We start from the raw sequence: 15,106 nt of genomic DNA, 5'->3' as shown, positions 1-15,106 counted from the left end.
CTCAGCGCTGCAAGTACTCCACCTCTCCGAGGGGAGTAGCTTGCAGCGCTGCGAGCGAGCGTCCAGCACTGCAGGCGCTGATTACACTGGCGCTTTACAGCGCTGCACTCGCTGTGCTCGGGGGGGGGGGGGGGGGTGCGTTTTCACACCCCTGAGCGAAGCAAGTTGCAGCGCTGTACAGCGCCAGTGTAGCCAAGGCCTGAGTCAGATTCAACACTGGATTAACTGGGTGTTGCAGGAACTGCACTTGATTATGATAGCAATGAATCTGACTCTGCAGATCTATTTCAAGTTCGGAACGTACACACATATAGACATACACACAAAAGTATATGAAAATTCATTTTATTGCACAATATATACTGTCAAAATTACTGAATGAAAGATATTCTCTTAGCAGGAAAAATTACACAGAAATGATTTGTAGAATGATTACCCAAGGTGTCTTCTCATTAATTAGCCTCTGTCACCACTATTTGTTTATTTATTTTACTTTTTTGTTCTTTTTCATTTTTTCGACTTTGACAGCAAATGCCTCCGCTGGCTGCAGCTTGATCAGTACCTAAGGCAGGATCTAAATTTAAATTTTACTGGAATTACTATGCCAGTTATGGGTGTGATATTTTTACCAAAATAGAAATATTGGGATAAGCCCTAGTATGGCTGCAGTTATACTGATATAAAGGTGACTTAGGCCACCCACACTAGAAACACTTTACCAGTATAGGATTACTGGTGTGCTATACCAGAAAAGCCCTCCTGGTGTGGACACAGTTGTACCAACAAAGCTGCACTTTATACCAGTATGGTAAAACTACCCCCCATGAGTGAAATAAGCTAGACAAGTAAAAGTGCAATACACTATGCTACATTGCACTGGGGACTTCTGCCAGAGCAGCTCTGTCCATTAGAGATCACCCTTTATCATGCCTCTGACCAGTGTAGCTAAACTGGGACCATCACAGCTACAACACTGCTGCATACAATATAGCTAAACTGGCAGAAGTCTGTAGTGCATCCATAGCCTCATATTGGTATAGTTATTCCCCTTCCAATACAAGAATAGCTATACCAATATAAAGCACCTTTATACTGATATATCTGTCCACATGATGAGCGTTGTATCACTTTAACTACATTTGGATCCTTTTTTTGTTCTCCATTCAACTTGTAAATTCAACTTGGTGAGAAGAAAACAGAAACAAGATCTTCAAAACTCTGAAAATCCAGTTTGGTCAAATTCATTCCAGGATAATTCCACCCCTGAGGCTTTAAACTCCAAGAAGTAAGATCAATTCATGGTAATCACACCTACTTTATTTGCGTTGGTGCACTAGTAAAAGGCTCCTATTGTATTGAACAAAAAATGCCATTTAGGGAACTTGCTTGAAGAAGATAGAATCAATAACTCAGTAAGATGCTGAATTGCTGTTAGTCAAAATGTACACTAGATTAATTTAACCCTTTACAATCTGCAGCAGCCAGTAATAATAAATCTTAGTCTGAACCACCTTGCTATAACAATCATGCCATGCCATTCCCTGATAATATAGAAATAACAAAACCCGAAATAGTGCAGCAGGGAGTTGATCATCCTTCTTTATACAACCCTTGTTAGACATCACCTGGAATACTGCATTCTGTCTTGCATACCTCAATACCAGAAAGACACAGACTAAATTGAAAGAGTTGACATAAGAGGAACCAGTTATATGAGACACAGTAAAGGTATTTAATATGTGCTACTTGGCTAAGGAATGACAAAGGAGTTGGAGGGACCTAGAGAATATATAACCAGGCTTGGAAGCTGCAGAAGGGAGTAAAGGGGAATAAGGCATCATCTCATTCATATGCACAGGGGATGAGACTCATGGGTACTAGTGTACTTGCATGGGGCTCCTACATTCCCCACCACCTGTGCAAATGGACAGAATGAGACTGGAGTCAAGACTTCTCCTCCCAGCAGGCATAGCTAGACTGGTGTGCTGGGGTATGTATGCTATATAGATATAGGCTCTCAGGGCACTATTGTATTAATTTAGATGGAATAAAGGGGGGCAGAGAGTCAGTGTAAACATGACCCTGAAACTGTTCAACATTAAACAGTGTTAAACAAGTTTCAGGATACAGAGACCTCAGTCTGCTTAATACCATGGCAATCACACCACTAAAAATCCTTTTAACCCTTTATTAAAGATATAGGAAAACAGGGAAAACAGTTAAAACATTTGAAATGTAAAGTATTAATTAAGGCTTTCACTGTAACAACACCTCTTGTTCCCTTCAGAGATTCTTGGGCTGCGGGGAGTGGGGGAGGGAGTGGAATCTTGTCTGACTGTCTCTTAGCTGATATTAAAGATGACAACTCCTTTTTGGGGAAAAGAGAAGAAGCTGGTTCAGATGGGCTGGAGTTGTTATTATTGCTGTTGTTGTTAACGTCCAATCCTGTTTCCTCAAAGACAAAACAAGACACACGCATGCAAAAGGGGCAGACAAAAGAACAGCAAAGATAGAAAATCCAGCATCTGTCTCTGGTGCTGACTTTCATTTGCAGCCTCGCTTTTGGAAAAACACAGTGCCGGGGGACATGGTACATCAGCCACTCCAAGACTTGGCAAACTTTTACCAGCATCCGCCTTTTTAGGGTGTTGTATTTAGCTGTCTCTTTCTGGTCACAAATTTACAGCAGTGTTTCAAAATATAAAGACTTGGCTGGCGAGGCCAGACTCTTAGTAGACAGAAGGAAAAAAGGAGAGGGATAGGAAAGAGATTAAATAAAGTGGGGAAGCAAAAAGAACACACTAGGTGGAGCTGGGGTGTGACAAAGTCTCACATCCCAGGCAGTTTTAGGGATTTGGCCGAAGCCAGTGGATGCTGCAATGTCGTCTGGTTCCCTCTCGTTGGCCCAGTCTGCTCAGCACATCTCTCAGGATTAGGATGAACACAGTCTGGCATAAAGGAGATGATGGGGGTGGGAGGAGGGGTATCCATGATGGTGAAGCGTCCTCATTCCCCTTGTCTTGTCTTTCAGTCAGCCAGCATTTTGGTTGCCTCCTCCTCATTTCTCCAAAAAGACTGTTCTGTAAGGACCCCAAAAGGGAGTGATGGGTGGAAGAGCCTATCCCTTCACTGTCCATTAGTTCTGACACACCAATTTTGGCCCCATCGATTTCCAGTCCCCCATATTTTTTGATTTCAGGCATGCAATCCTTAATGAAATTCTTGAGTTATATCTGGAGGCCTCTTTATTTGGACAAATTCTTTTTTGTCTTCGTTTTGCACCTTTTCCCATCAGTGTCTATTGTGATAAGTTATTGCAGCATTTTCTGAACTTTTATTCCCTTTTTACAGTGGCGCTCACAATTAGGGTAAATTTGTAGGTCCAGTTATCACAACAGCACTTACCCCATGGAGCAGAGATTCAGAGAGACAGTGTGATTCCCAGGCTGCTCCTGGGGCAGCACAATAACACTCTGCCCCTTATCTGGCGCTCATGGTAAAGCCACAATGGAGCAAAAAAGATAGGGAGGAATTTTGTAGGGTGACATAAGGGTGGAACCAGGAGGGATGGACTTAAACTAAGATAAGGAAAAAATATAACTTCACTGGGGAGAATTTCCCAAGTGTGAAATCTATCTGACTGTGAAAGTCTCCCGAACGAAACCGTGGAAGCCACATGATTTGAGAAACAGAAAATAGATGAATATACTATGAGAACAATCTTGCAGTGAGACTTGAGATGGAATCATGGATCCCTACAGCTCTGTAATAGGTTGGCAGGATTTTCCTGCTTCAGATGCTGGAGCCCTGCAAGGAGCTGAGGGTAATTGTCAGCTGATTGGGAGCAGGTGTGGCTCAATGTGGCTGGGAATTGGTGACAGGGGATGGATCACTTGCTGATTACTTGTTCATTCCCTCTGAAGCACCTGGCATTGGCCACTGTCAGAAGACAGGATCTTGGGCTAGACGCCTTTGAGCTGACCCAGTATGGCCATTCCTATGTTCACTAGACTGTCTAGAAGGTGGAAGTCGCTCTGTCAGAGGGAGAGTCTCTGGGACTGCTCTGGCAGTGGAAAGAGAATTGGCAGTGGAAAGGCCCCTTTACACTGCAAGAATAGTGTAAAGGGGTCTCAGGGTATGTCTACACTTGGAGTTGGGGGTGTGATTCCCAGCTCATGTAGACATACTGGTGCTAGCTGTCATCGAGGTAGCACGCTAAAAATAATAGTGTAGCCAGGGGCAACACAGGCAGTGGAAGCAGAAGCACAGGCTAGCCATGCAAAGTACAAGCATGACTAAACCCTGTGAGTATGTACTCAGCTGGGTTAACCCATGCTGCTGCTTCCAATGATACTATGGCTAGCTTGATGAAAGCTAGCGTGAGTATGTCTACACGAATTGGGAATCACATCCCAGGCTCCAAGTGTAGGCATACTTACATGAGAATCAGGCTCATAGATCCTTAGGGATGGATCCCCTAGAAGCAGTCAGGCATGGGGAAAAGACTGAGGGTTGATCTACACTTAAAACACTGCAGCAGGACAGCGACAGCACTTCAGTAAAGACTCTACCTATGCGGCTGGGAGGGCTTCTCCCATTGGTGTAGGTACTCCAACTCCCCAAGGGGCAGTAGCTATGTCAACAGGAGAATTCTCCCATTGATTTAGCATTGTCTACACCTGGGCTAGGTCAGTTTAACTGATTTGTTCAGGGGTGTGGATTTTTCACACCCCTGAGCGACATAGTTATACCAACCTAATATCCTAGTGTAGACCTGGCCTTAAGCTGGGGGCTTGCATTATGTTAATTTTCAATTACTTTTTAAAAAAATCAGAGCAGATCCCGATCAAGATGTGTGACAGAGGGTTCTGCAGATATTTTATTTCCATTTTTAAAAAAGAAATAAATCAATTTTATAGTTCCAAAAGAAAAAGAAAAATATATTACAGGGAGGCATTGTATATTGTAACCAATCATCTGAAGGGATGCAAATAGGGGAGCACAAAATTCAAATCCATCATTGTCAAGGCCTGGCAAAAATGTGACCGTTCTTGACTTCTTCCTCAGTAATTTGAAAAGTTACGTGGATTCCAAGCAGAGCAATTAACGGGGCTGATGTGACTGCGATAAAAAGTAGCCAATTCCTGTGAAAGAAATGGACTATTGTTAACAATAAATAAATAAATAAATAAAAAGGACTCTAGAATGGTCCTTATGGGAAAATCAATTCAAGGGAATAATACCAGCGTAGACGCCAGGAGAAACAATTAAATTAATTGATGCCTAATTTTATAAATAATTCATGAGCTGGAAACTGGACAGCAAAGGCGAGGTTCACAATTCCTAATTTAAAAATCAGCTAGAGCATTTCTGGATTGTTGTGTTGACTAGCCGGCTAGCTGGGCAAGCAACATACAGTCTGGGACTTCTGTGTAAAACCTTTCTGAAGCTGCAGTGAATGCATGAAAGGAAAAGATCCTGTGTGTTGGTGGGAAATTGGCAGCTTCCTAACAGCAGTTCTCCATTTATTTTGTTGTGAATTTGCATGAGTATATCAGTACAGCTGTATAATTAAAGTGGTACAATGCCCCACACTGCCAATGTAGATACAGTTAGGTTTGTGTTTTTTACTATATAAAATGTGGTATTAAAAATAGAGCTGGTTGGAAATTTCCCAAATTTTCAGTTTTCAATCAATTTTTTGTCAAAAATGTGATTATTGACCAAAAAAACTCCAAACCCAGGAAGATGTTCAGGCTAATTGAGAATAAGGAGCCATCACATACAAATGTCCTTACTCTCCTTCTCTGATACACACAAGCTTTTCCCCCTCTCCTCATCTCTCCCGAGGTAGATTTACAGCAACTCTCTGCATTTTACCTTAGCCAGTTTGGTCTCAGCATGGTGAAATCTGTGTTTCAGTTTTTAACACATGATGCTGTAAATTGATGTGATATTAATCTTGAAGCAATTAAGATGCAAAATTATCATGCTTAATGCGACCCACGTCTTAGTGAGAACCAAAATTCAGGTACCTCAAAATTATTAAAAGAGAAAATGTCTGTGCAAGTTGAAAGCACCTTCTCAATCGACTGCAGACTGGACACATTAATATTTCTAATGTTGACTTTCTTTTAAATCTCCATTCCATACCAATGGGAAACAAAATTCGAATGTCATTTTGAGCGATATTTCTTAGAGCTATACAAACAGTGTTCATTTTTGATGAGAATATAGTCAGTTGATCTGGCAAACACTGGGTGTCATGATTAATCTGACTGCAGAGCTATTTTCGTTACTGTTGTTGCTTCTTTTTGACCTGAACAGTTAGCCAAAGATCAGAGCACTGGGGATGTTCCAGTTGTGAGCAGAAATTGATAATCGTATCTGGTGTTTTCTTTTATGCAATCTTGTTTATTTACAAGGAATATGCAAAGTCCTGCTGCTGTGAATGCAGACAGAACCCAACCCAAAATAAGTCATTTCTTTACTTACGTCTCCAATTCTGTTCAGCCAGCACCAGACCCAAAAATTCTCTGTCTAGCTTCTTCCAGGGTTATACACCAGACTGCTGCTTGGCTTTCCTGCTCTGCTTCTGAGTCTCAGTTTCTTTTCTGCCCAGTGTGCCCCAGCTAGAGTCTTCCACACCCACAGACACACACATACAGCTGATCAGAACAATACCTGGTGGAATTAGGGTGACCAGATGTCCCAATTTTAAAGGGACAGTCCCGATTTTTGGGTCTTTTTCTTATATAGGCTGCTATTACCCCACCCACCCACCCCTGTCCTGATTTTTCACATTTGCTGTCTGGTCACCCTAGGTGGAATGCTCCAGCCAGATGGTGCTAGTTTTGGGGCAGACTCCATTATGCCTTGTTTTAGGTGTGGCCCATATTTGTCTCATTTTTATAACTGTCTTAAAAGAAGGCGTGGTCATACCTCAGTTGCAACAAGGTTTTAACTCAACCAATAACAAGGTTTAACCTAGCTCACAACAATACAGTGCCCAGAGTAGAGTCAGGGAAAGCAAGTACTTAAATGTTCAACATTATTTTAAGCAAAGGAGCATTAGCCGGGCAACTAACGCATTATAGATCTCTCTCTGAAGTTTATGCACATATAGCGATGGAGAATGCTTAGCAGGAGGCTGTATAGCATAATCCTTTGCGTGTTTTGGGGAAATTACAGGGTTTTCTCCTTCCTTTCTGTCTGGAGTTCTGGTGGTGGGGATTTGGGAATCATATTTGCTTTTATCATTTTGCATCTGAGGTGGGGGGCCACCTGATAACAGTCTTCAAATATGTTAGGGGCTGTTATAAAGAGGGCTGTGATTGATTGTTCTCCATGTCCACTGAGGGTAGGCGAGGAAGTAACAGGCTTAATCTGCAGCAAGGGAGATTTAGGTTAGACATTAGGAAAAACTTTAACTATAAGAATAGTTAAGTTCTGGAATAGGTTATCAAAGGAGGTTGTGGAATCCTCATAATTGGAGTTTGTCTAACCTGTTCTTAAAAACCACCTGTCACAGATGGTCTCGGTTTATTTAGTTCTCCCTAAGTGCAGAGGGCTGGACTAAATGATCTCTTGAAGTCCCTTCCAGGCTCTCCATTTCTATGCTTCTATGATTTAGAAAATGGCAACATTCCAACTTGTCAGATAAAGGAGAGCAAAATTACATGGAAAAATTGCAGAGACATCTTGTCTGTGAGAGTTAAAGCAGTTTGCACTCATATCACTGATTTTTTTAATTCACTTTGTTCAAACACTCCCATTTGTTGCTTGTTACCACTCTTTACTTGAAAAGAGACAGGTGCTGTTGTCCACTGGCCTACATAGAGTTCAGGAGCTCTGGCTCTAGACTGTCACTTAACCCCTGAGGTTCTCAACCTTTTTTTAATCATGCCCCACATTAGCTTTTTTTTTTTTAAATTTACTTGGGGCCCCCGCCCCCTTACAATAGTGAGAAGGATACTGGCACATAGCATTATTAATGTGTCTGTTCTGGAAATACAGTGCAAATTACCAAAAAAGCGAGTCAAATGGTATTATGAAAACACATGACCTATATTAATGCTGCCGAACGCAGTGAGTGAGAGAATTGACTGAGTGGCTTTGCAACCTGGCACTTGGCTGACCACTTTTACTATAATTACAGAATTATCAGAAGGCACGCCAGGCCCCCCTAGAAAGTTTGAGGCTCCCCCAGTTGAGAACCTCTGACTTAACTTCTTTGTTTCCTTATATGTAAAATGAGGACAACAACCCAAATGTTCAAAAGTGACTCATCGTTTTGGGTTCCTCCGTCAATGGGTGGCCACCTTAAAGGAACTTGGTTTCCAAAGGGCGGATGTCCTAATTAAGAACCCCAAATTACTAAAAACAACGAGGAGTACTTGTGGCACCTGAGAGACTAACAAACGTATTTGGGCATAAGCTTTCATGGGATATAACCCACTTCATCAGATGCATGGAGTGGAAAATACAGTAGCAGGTATATATACACAGTACCTGAAAAGATGGGGGTTGCCTTACCAAGTGGGGTGATCAGTACTAATGAGACAATTCAATTAAAGTGGAAGTGGGCTATTTTCAACAGGAGGAAAAATCACTTTTGTAGTGGTAATGAGGCCAATGTAATCAGGGTGGCCCATTTCAAACAGTTGACAAGAAGTGTGAGTATCAGCAGGGAGAAATTAGTTTTTATAGTGACCCATCCACTTCCAGTCTTTATTCAGGCCTAGGACCTAACCACATTATTCATCATAGAACTTAATCACATCAGCCACACTATCAGGGGCTCGCTCACCTGCACATTTACCAATGTGATATATGCCATCATGTGCCAGTAATGCCCCTTTGCCATGTACATTGGCCAAACCGGACAGTCTCTACGCAAAAGAATAAATGGACACAAATCAGATGTCAAGAATTATAACATTCAAGAACGGAGAACTCTTCAATCTCCCTGGACACTCAATAACAGACTTAAAAGTGGCAATTCGTCAACAAAAAAAACTTCAAAATCAGACTCCAACAAGAAACTGCACAACTGGAATTCATTTGCAAACTGTATCGGAGGGGTAGCCGTGTTAGTCTGAATCTGTAAAAAGCAACAGAGGGTCCTGTGGCACCTTTAAGACTAACAGAAGTATTGGGAGCATAAGCTTTCGTGGGTAAGATCCTCACTTGCATCTGAAGAAGTGAGGTTCTTACCCACGAAAGTTTGTGCTCCCAATACTTCTGTTAGTCTTAAAGGTGCCACAGGACCCTCTGTTGCTATTTGCAAACTGGACACCATCAAATTAGGCCTGAATAAAGACTGGGAGTGGATGGGTCACTACAAAATCTAATTTCCCCATGCTGATGTGAGCTAGTGTAGCATCTAAGCACCTCACTGTCTTTGATGTATTTAACTTCATGATCTCCCTGTGAAGTAGAGAAATACTATGGGAGGGAGAATAAGTGAACTCTAATTGGTTAATGTTTTCAAAACACTTTGAGAGTGAAAAGTGCTGAGAAGTATTGTTAAATCCTTTTTAAGAAACCATCTGTTCTCACTGCACTCTGATGTCCACTGCTCTGCACCAGTGAATCAAACAGGAGTTTGTGATTACTCACTCAGCTTTATGGCATATTCTTGGTTTGATGTTTTTAGCATTATTATGTTGCTTTATTCAAATTCTTCAGGCTCTCTCAGTGCCAAATTTAGGGCCTTCAGGTCTTCAGGTAATTTATTTCTTTAAATCTGATAAAGTGCCTACCCCAAGTGCTTGGCATTATTCAGGATTAAAACCCACAACCAGATAAATATCTTAGCACAAGATATGTCCAAACACTGCAGAACAGAGCCTATCTAATAGTATTACAACAGTAGTGTGATTCATAGATTTGAAGGCCAGAAGGGACCACTGTGATCAGGTAGTCTGACCTCCTGTATAATACAGGCCACAGAACTTCCCCAAAATAATTCTTAAAGCAGATCTTTTAGGAAAACATCAATCTTGATTTTAAAAATTGTCAGTGACAGAGAATCCACCACCACCCTAGATAAGTTGTTCCAATGGTTAATTACACTCACTGTTAAAAATGTATGCCTTATTTCCAGTCTGAATTTCTCTAGCTCTAACTTCCAGCCAGTGTATCATGTTATATCTTTCTAGGTGAGGTTGAAGAGGCCATTTTAAAATATTTGCTCCCCACATAAGTACTTTATAAACTATAATTAAGTCCTTACCCCCTTAATCTTCTCTGTGCTAAACTAAATAGATCGAGCTACTGGACTCTATGATTCTGAGGCAGGTTTTCTAATCCTTTAATGATGTTCAAGGCTCTTCTCTGAACCCTCTTCAATTTATCAACATTCTTCTTGACTTCTGCTCTGAGGAATGAAAACGGTGAGCTACATGGATGGAAATTCATTGTAATGCTACATCTACAAATGCAAAGAGAAATTAAAGGCCTGATCTACACTTAAAACTTACAGTGGCATAGCTCGGTTGGCCAGACCCCCTAGCCAACACAGCTATGGCAAGAAAACCCCCAGTATAGATGCAGATGTGCTTCTGATGACTGAATAGTGCTTCTGTTGGCATAGCTAATGTCGTTTGGGGAGGTGGTGTTCCTACACTGGCAGAAAAACTCCTTTCATTGTTGGAAGGTTGCACCTCCACCAGGAGACCATGCCAGAATGGCTATGCCAGCATAGGTTCTGTGGTGTAGACATAACCTATTAAGAGACACTTGTGTTGCCTTAGACCACCACTCCAGGACCTTCTGCTGAGATCATTAAGGGTCAAATTGTGGCTCTTACTACATTCCTGCAGCAAAAAACATGAATGTAAGGAGTCCCTTTATTTCCCTTCATGGGCTACCTGCATCATAAGTACAAGCTGGGGTGGAGGGAGGGATGGGGGAGCAGTCACAGCTGGGCCTGCTGCTCCCCCTCCCATACAGGTGGGCAGGAAATGGGATGGCAGGGAGTGGGCAAAATCTTGGCTCTGTCCCCACCAGCATGTTGATGAGTGCACAATTTGGTCCCTACCCAGCTCCTGTATTTAATGGGGAGGAAAATCTGCTGGGCTCTGACTGCAACTCAATGCCAAGAACACATGAAGGGAGCCAAGGCCTCTCTGAGACTCGAATAGGATGGCAAATCAATACCCCCCTTGTTCAGAGAGCGAAATGAGCGGAGAGTTTAGAGTGAAACTAATGGGAGGGCCAGGAAAGAAAAGCCCCAATTGCCGTTGCCATGACAAATAATGACAAAAATGACTGAAGCATTTTAAAAGTAACGTTGCAATAACAAAATATCCTGTGAGTCACTTGGCTATAATCAGGCTGAGCTTTGTTAGAGCTGAGAGCAAGTGCTCCGTAGCCACATGAGCAGTGTGTGCCCTGCGTGATTTATAGAGAGGGAGGTAGAGTTCTTGTAAAAAGGGGGAGAGAGAGATATTTAATTCCTGCCAATATTGCAAGGGCAGGCTGTGGAGGCTAGTGGTTAAAGCGGGTGGCTCGGAATCAGGACTCCTGTGTTCTATCCCTGGCTCTGAGAGAGGAGCTAGGTCTAATTGTTAGAACAGGTGGCCAGAAATGAGGACACCTGTGTCTTTTCCTGGCTCTGCCCTTGACTTGCTACATGGTCCTAGTCCATCACTTCACCTTGCTGCTCCTTAGTTCTACCTCTCCATAAAATGTAATAATACTACTTTGAAATCCTGGGATGAAAGGTTTAAGGAAGGGGAAAGGTAATTTCCTATCCGGTGCTTCTCTAATATACATGATGCACAGCACACGTTTACCTACCTCACAGTCATGGGGATGAATTGGATAATGTGAAAATATGACCAACACGTGTCCAAAAACTCAAAACCAGAAGGCAAACAAAAAGAACCCAAAGTATTATTGGTTTTATTTTTCAACTCTCATGATTTGAAAGTCAATCTCATGCTATTTTGGAACCTGACTCATGATTTTTTAATACTTGGGTTTGCCAATATTATGTGTGTTTGTTTTGTGGTGCTTTCTCTAATTCATCCAGGGGACAGGACTTCAGTTGTCTAATCCATAAGTAACTAGCAGTCTATCTAATGTCTGACTAAATCAGGGTCCATTAGAGAAATGCAGGCTTCTTCTCTGGCCCCATGAATCTTAGGCTGAACCAGTTGATTCTATCTCTTTCCTCCATTTCTTATCTACTTTTTTAACTCAAATCCTGACTGGCAACTACACTGTTAGATCACAAAGGCTTTCAAAGGTTAATTTCTAGGTTTGGAGCTAGATTATTCATGGCTACTTGAACCAGTGCTCTAAGAAATAAATAATAAAGTGCAGATAACCAAGTACCCCATCTGCTTCCTGACCCAGAAATAATATCTCACCAATTGCAGGGATCAATAATGCTTTGAACTAGTTCTTATAAGAGCATGTTCAATTTCAGAAAAGCTCCATATCTTGTGTGTGTGTGCATGTGTGTTCTTTTTTTAATGTGGAGGCTGCCGCTTGTAATATATGGGGTGGGAGGAGGAACCACATTGTGGGGTTATTTTTTACAGTCATGCTTGATTGCATTCTACCTAAATAAGTGCAATCCAGCCAGACACTATAAAACTGAAATCCTGCAGCGTAGTAGATTTTTATTCATGAACATACAAGTAGCTGTCAGAAATGAAATCTCCAGGTAGTTTATAACAGAGACGTGAAGAGAAGCTAAGGTTGGCCAAGTGTGCAGTTATAGAAAGCTGCAACAATCTTGCATTAGACCCTATGAGTGTGGGAGCATCCATCCTCAGGAGGAAAACACAGAGCGAGAAAAAAGACAAACCTTTCTAATTAACTGTGTGTTGCAAGCTGAAAAGTGGGATCAAGGGGCTGTCCTGTGACTATTCTGGTTTTTAAAGTGTTTCATGATGCTTCTGGGATAGAGAAAAAAAACGGAAAAATCCAGTTTTGCTGGCTCACCCTATGCCATCCCATTCTGGGATGGAAATCCTTATATCTAGAAAATGGCTGTAGAAAGTTCCCTAAATACCCGTGGTTTTTTTTGCCATATGTCATGTCTTGCTGATAATGTTATGGGGGGCCACTTATCTCTATAGCCCCTATGGTGTTGATGAGTGGTATTAATACAGCTAAGACTTGTAATCCAGAAAGTGCAAACATTGCAAGTAGAGATGGGCCAAAACCAAATCACTACATCTGAAAGTTTCCAAACTCTAGCAAATCCAGATCCAAACTTCATTGCTGGTTCATATCACTATGAACAATTTTTGAAATTTTGGGGAAATTCAGGTTCAGAACAGGATCCTGAACTTGTGTGCATTGGATCCAGCTCTAGTCTGGTGTTTTCCTTAATACAGGCCAATCCAAATTTGCATTCAGAATGGTTGATAACTGTTGTGACTGCTCTTGAAAGTTTTTGGGAAGAATTAATTCTGACCACCAAAGTTCATCAAAGTCCTCTTCATTTCTAATCATCTTGGCAAACCATTTCTCATACAGTGATGTGTATACACAACTAACTCTAGGTTATCTGGATCTTCAAGATAGGGTTGTCTGTGGGTTGATAGACAATGATGTGAGATAGCCAATACGTGCTCTAAATCAAACATGCTAGTTAGTGAGAGGCCTGAATGGCTAATTATTCTAAATACACCTCTACCTCTGTCCTCAGGAGCCAAAAAATCTTAGCGCGTTATAGGTGAAACCGTGTTATATCAAACTTGCTTTGATCTGCCGGAGCACTGCTTTACCGCGTTATATCCGAATTCGTTTTATATCAGGTTACGTTATATCGGGGTAGAGGTGTATCCACAGATTGAAAAAATCCTGCATATCTCTATGCAATCTTTCTTCTTCCATCATCCTAAATGATTGCAAAGAGGTGGAGTGTACCTTCAAATTGGCTAGCACGTGGCTAGTTTTTAGATACTGTACACAGAATCATAACCAATAGCAGCTCATTATGCACCTTAGGAAGTCTCATTTTTTTTCTCAGTTAAGACCAACACAGCCATCCACAAGAACACACAGAATGAGTTAGCGCCAGTTTCAATGGGAAAAAAAATCCAGTAAGATAGAAAGTACATAATTTTTAATGTTCCTCCAAGTGCTCCCACTGGCCTGTGGTGTGACCACAGACAGTCTGAATGCAATAATTCCAACATGGAATCACTTTAGAGCAATAACATTATATGTGGAGGCATCAAACATTCATGACCACATCTGAGGTTTTTCCAGTCCATAAACCTTCTCTGAACTCAAGTAATAGAATTATCAAAAAATAGAGCAAATGTTCATCATAAATGGAATATATTCATAGCCGTCAATGAAGTGCTGCAGTCTGTATTGGAATCCTGTGGTCTATTGTGTAATAGATTCACTGAAAACTCACAAAACTAGACTTATAAGCACCTTATCTTATTAAACTTCCTTTCTGATGTCTGATCTCTCAGGTACTTAGAACAGTGTCATGTCCGCTTTTTGCCACCTTGATTGAAAGCCAGATTTAGTCAGTTTTTCCAGTCTCCTCTGTTCCAGGGTCTTTAACATAAGCTATGTGCCCTTTATGTATGTGGACTGATTAAGTCCATAACATATTGGCCATAGGTAGGTGTTGGTCTCCCTTCAAGAAAAGTGAGGCTTTTCTTTAAAATATTCTTTTTTTTTTTTTTTAAAAGCAAATGGACTGTTTGAGGCATTGAAGTTCTGTGGAAAGTTCTGTATTCAAAGTCATGCGGGGCTTTCTCCAGGTTCCCAGTGGGTGAAATTCATATGCATAGTTTAAGTCTCACTTAGATCTCAAGTGGGACTTGACTGGAACATCAGCCCGCTCCTGCACAGGGGTGACTTTCACATACAGTACATTACATTCCACCCTGAAATGGACATTACACAAGTGAGCTGGAACATGGGCAGGTCTGCAAGTATTTCCGATCCAAATGTAAGGTCATCCTATAAAATGGGATCTTGCCTCGTAAAGAGTCAGATCCACAGCCCATTGACGTCCCTGGAATGAGTGGACTTCCCTTGGCTTCCATGGACTTTCATGCCCATTATGGAATATGCCAATTTCTGTGCTACGATTTGTTTTCAACCAACAAGACAT

This window comes from Trachemys scripta, chromosome 2 (assembly GCF_013100865.1).
Source record: "Trachemys scripta elegans isolate TJP31775 chromosome 2, CAS_Tse_1.0, whole genome shotgun sequence".
Lineage (NCBI taxonomy): Eukaryota > Metazoa > Chordata > Testudines > Emydidae > Trachemys > Trachemys scripta.
Note: the sequence above shows the minus strand (reverse complement) of the source record.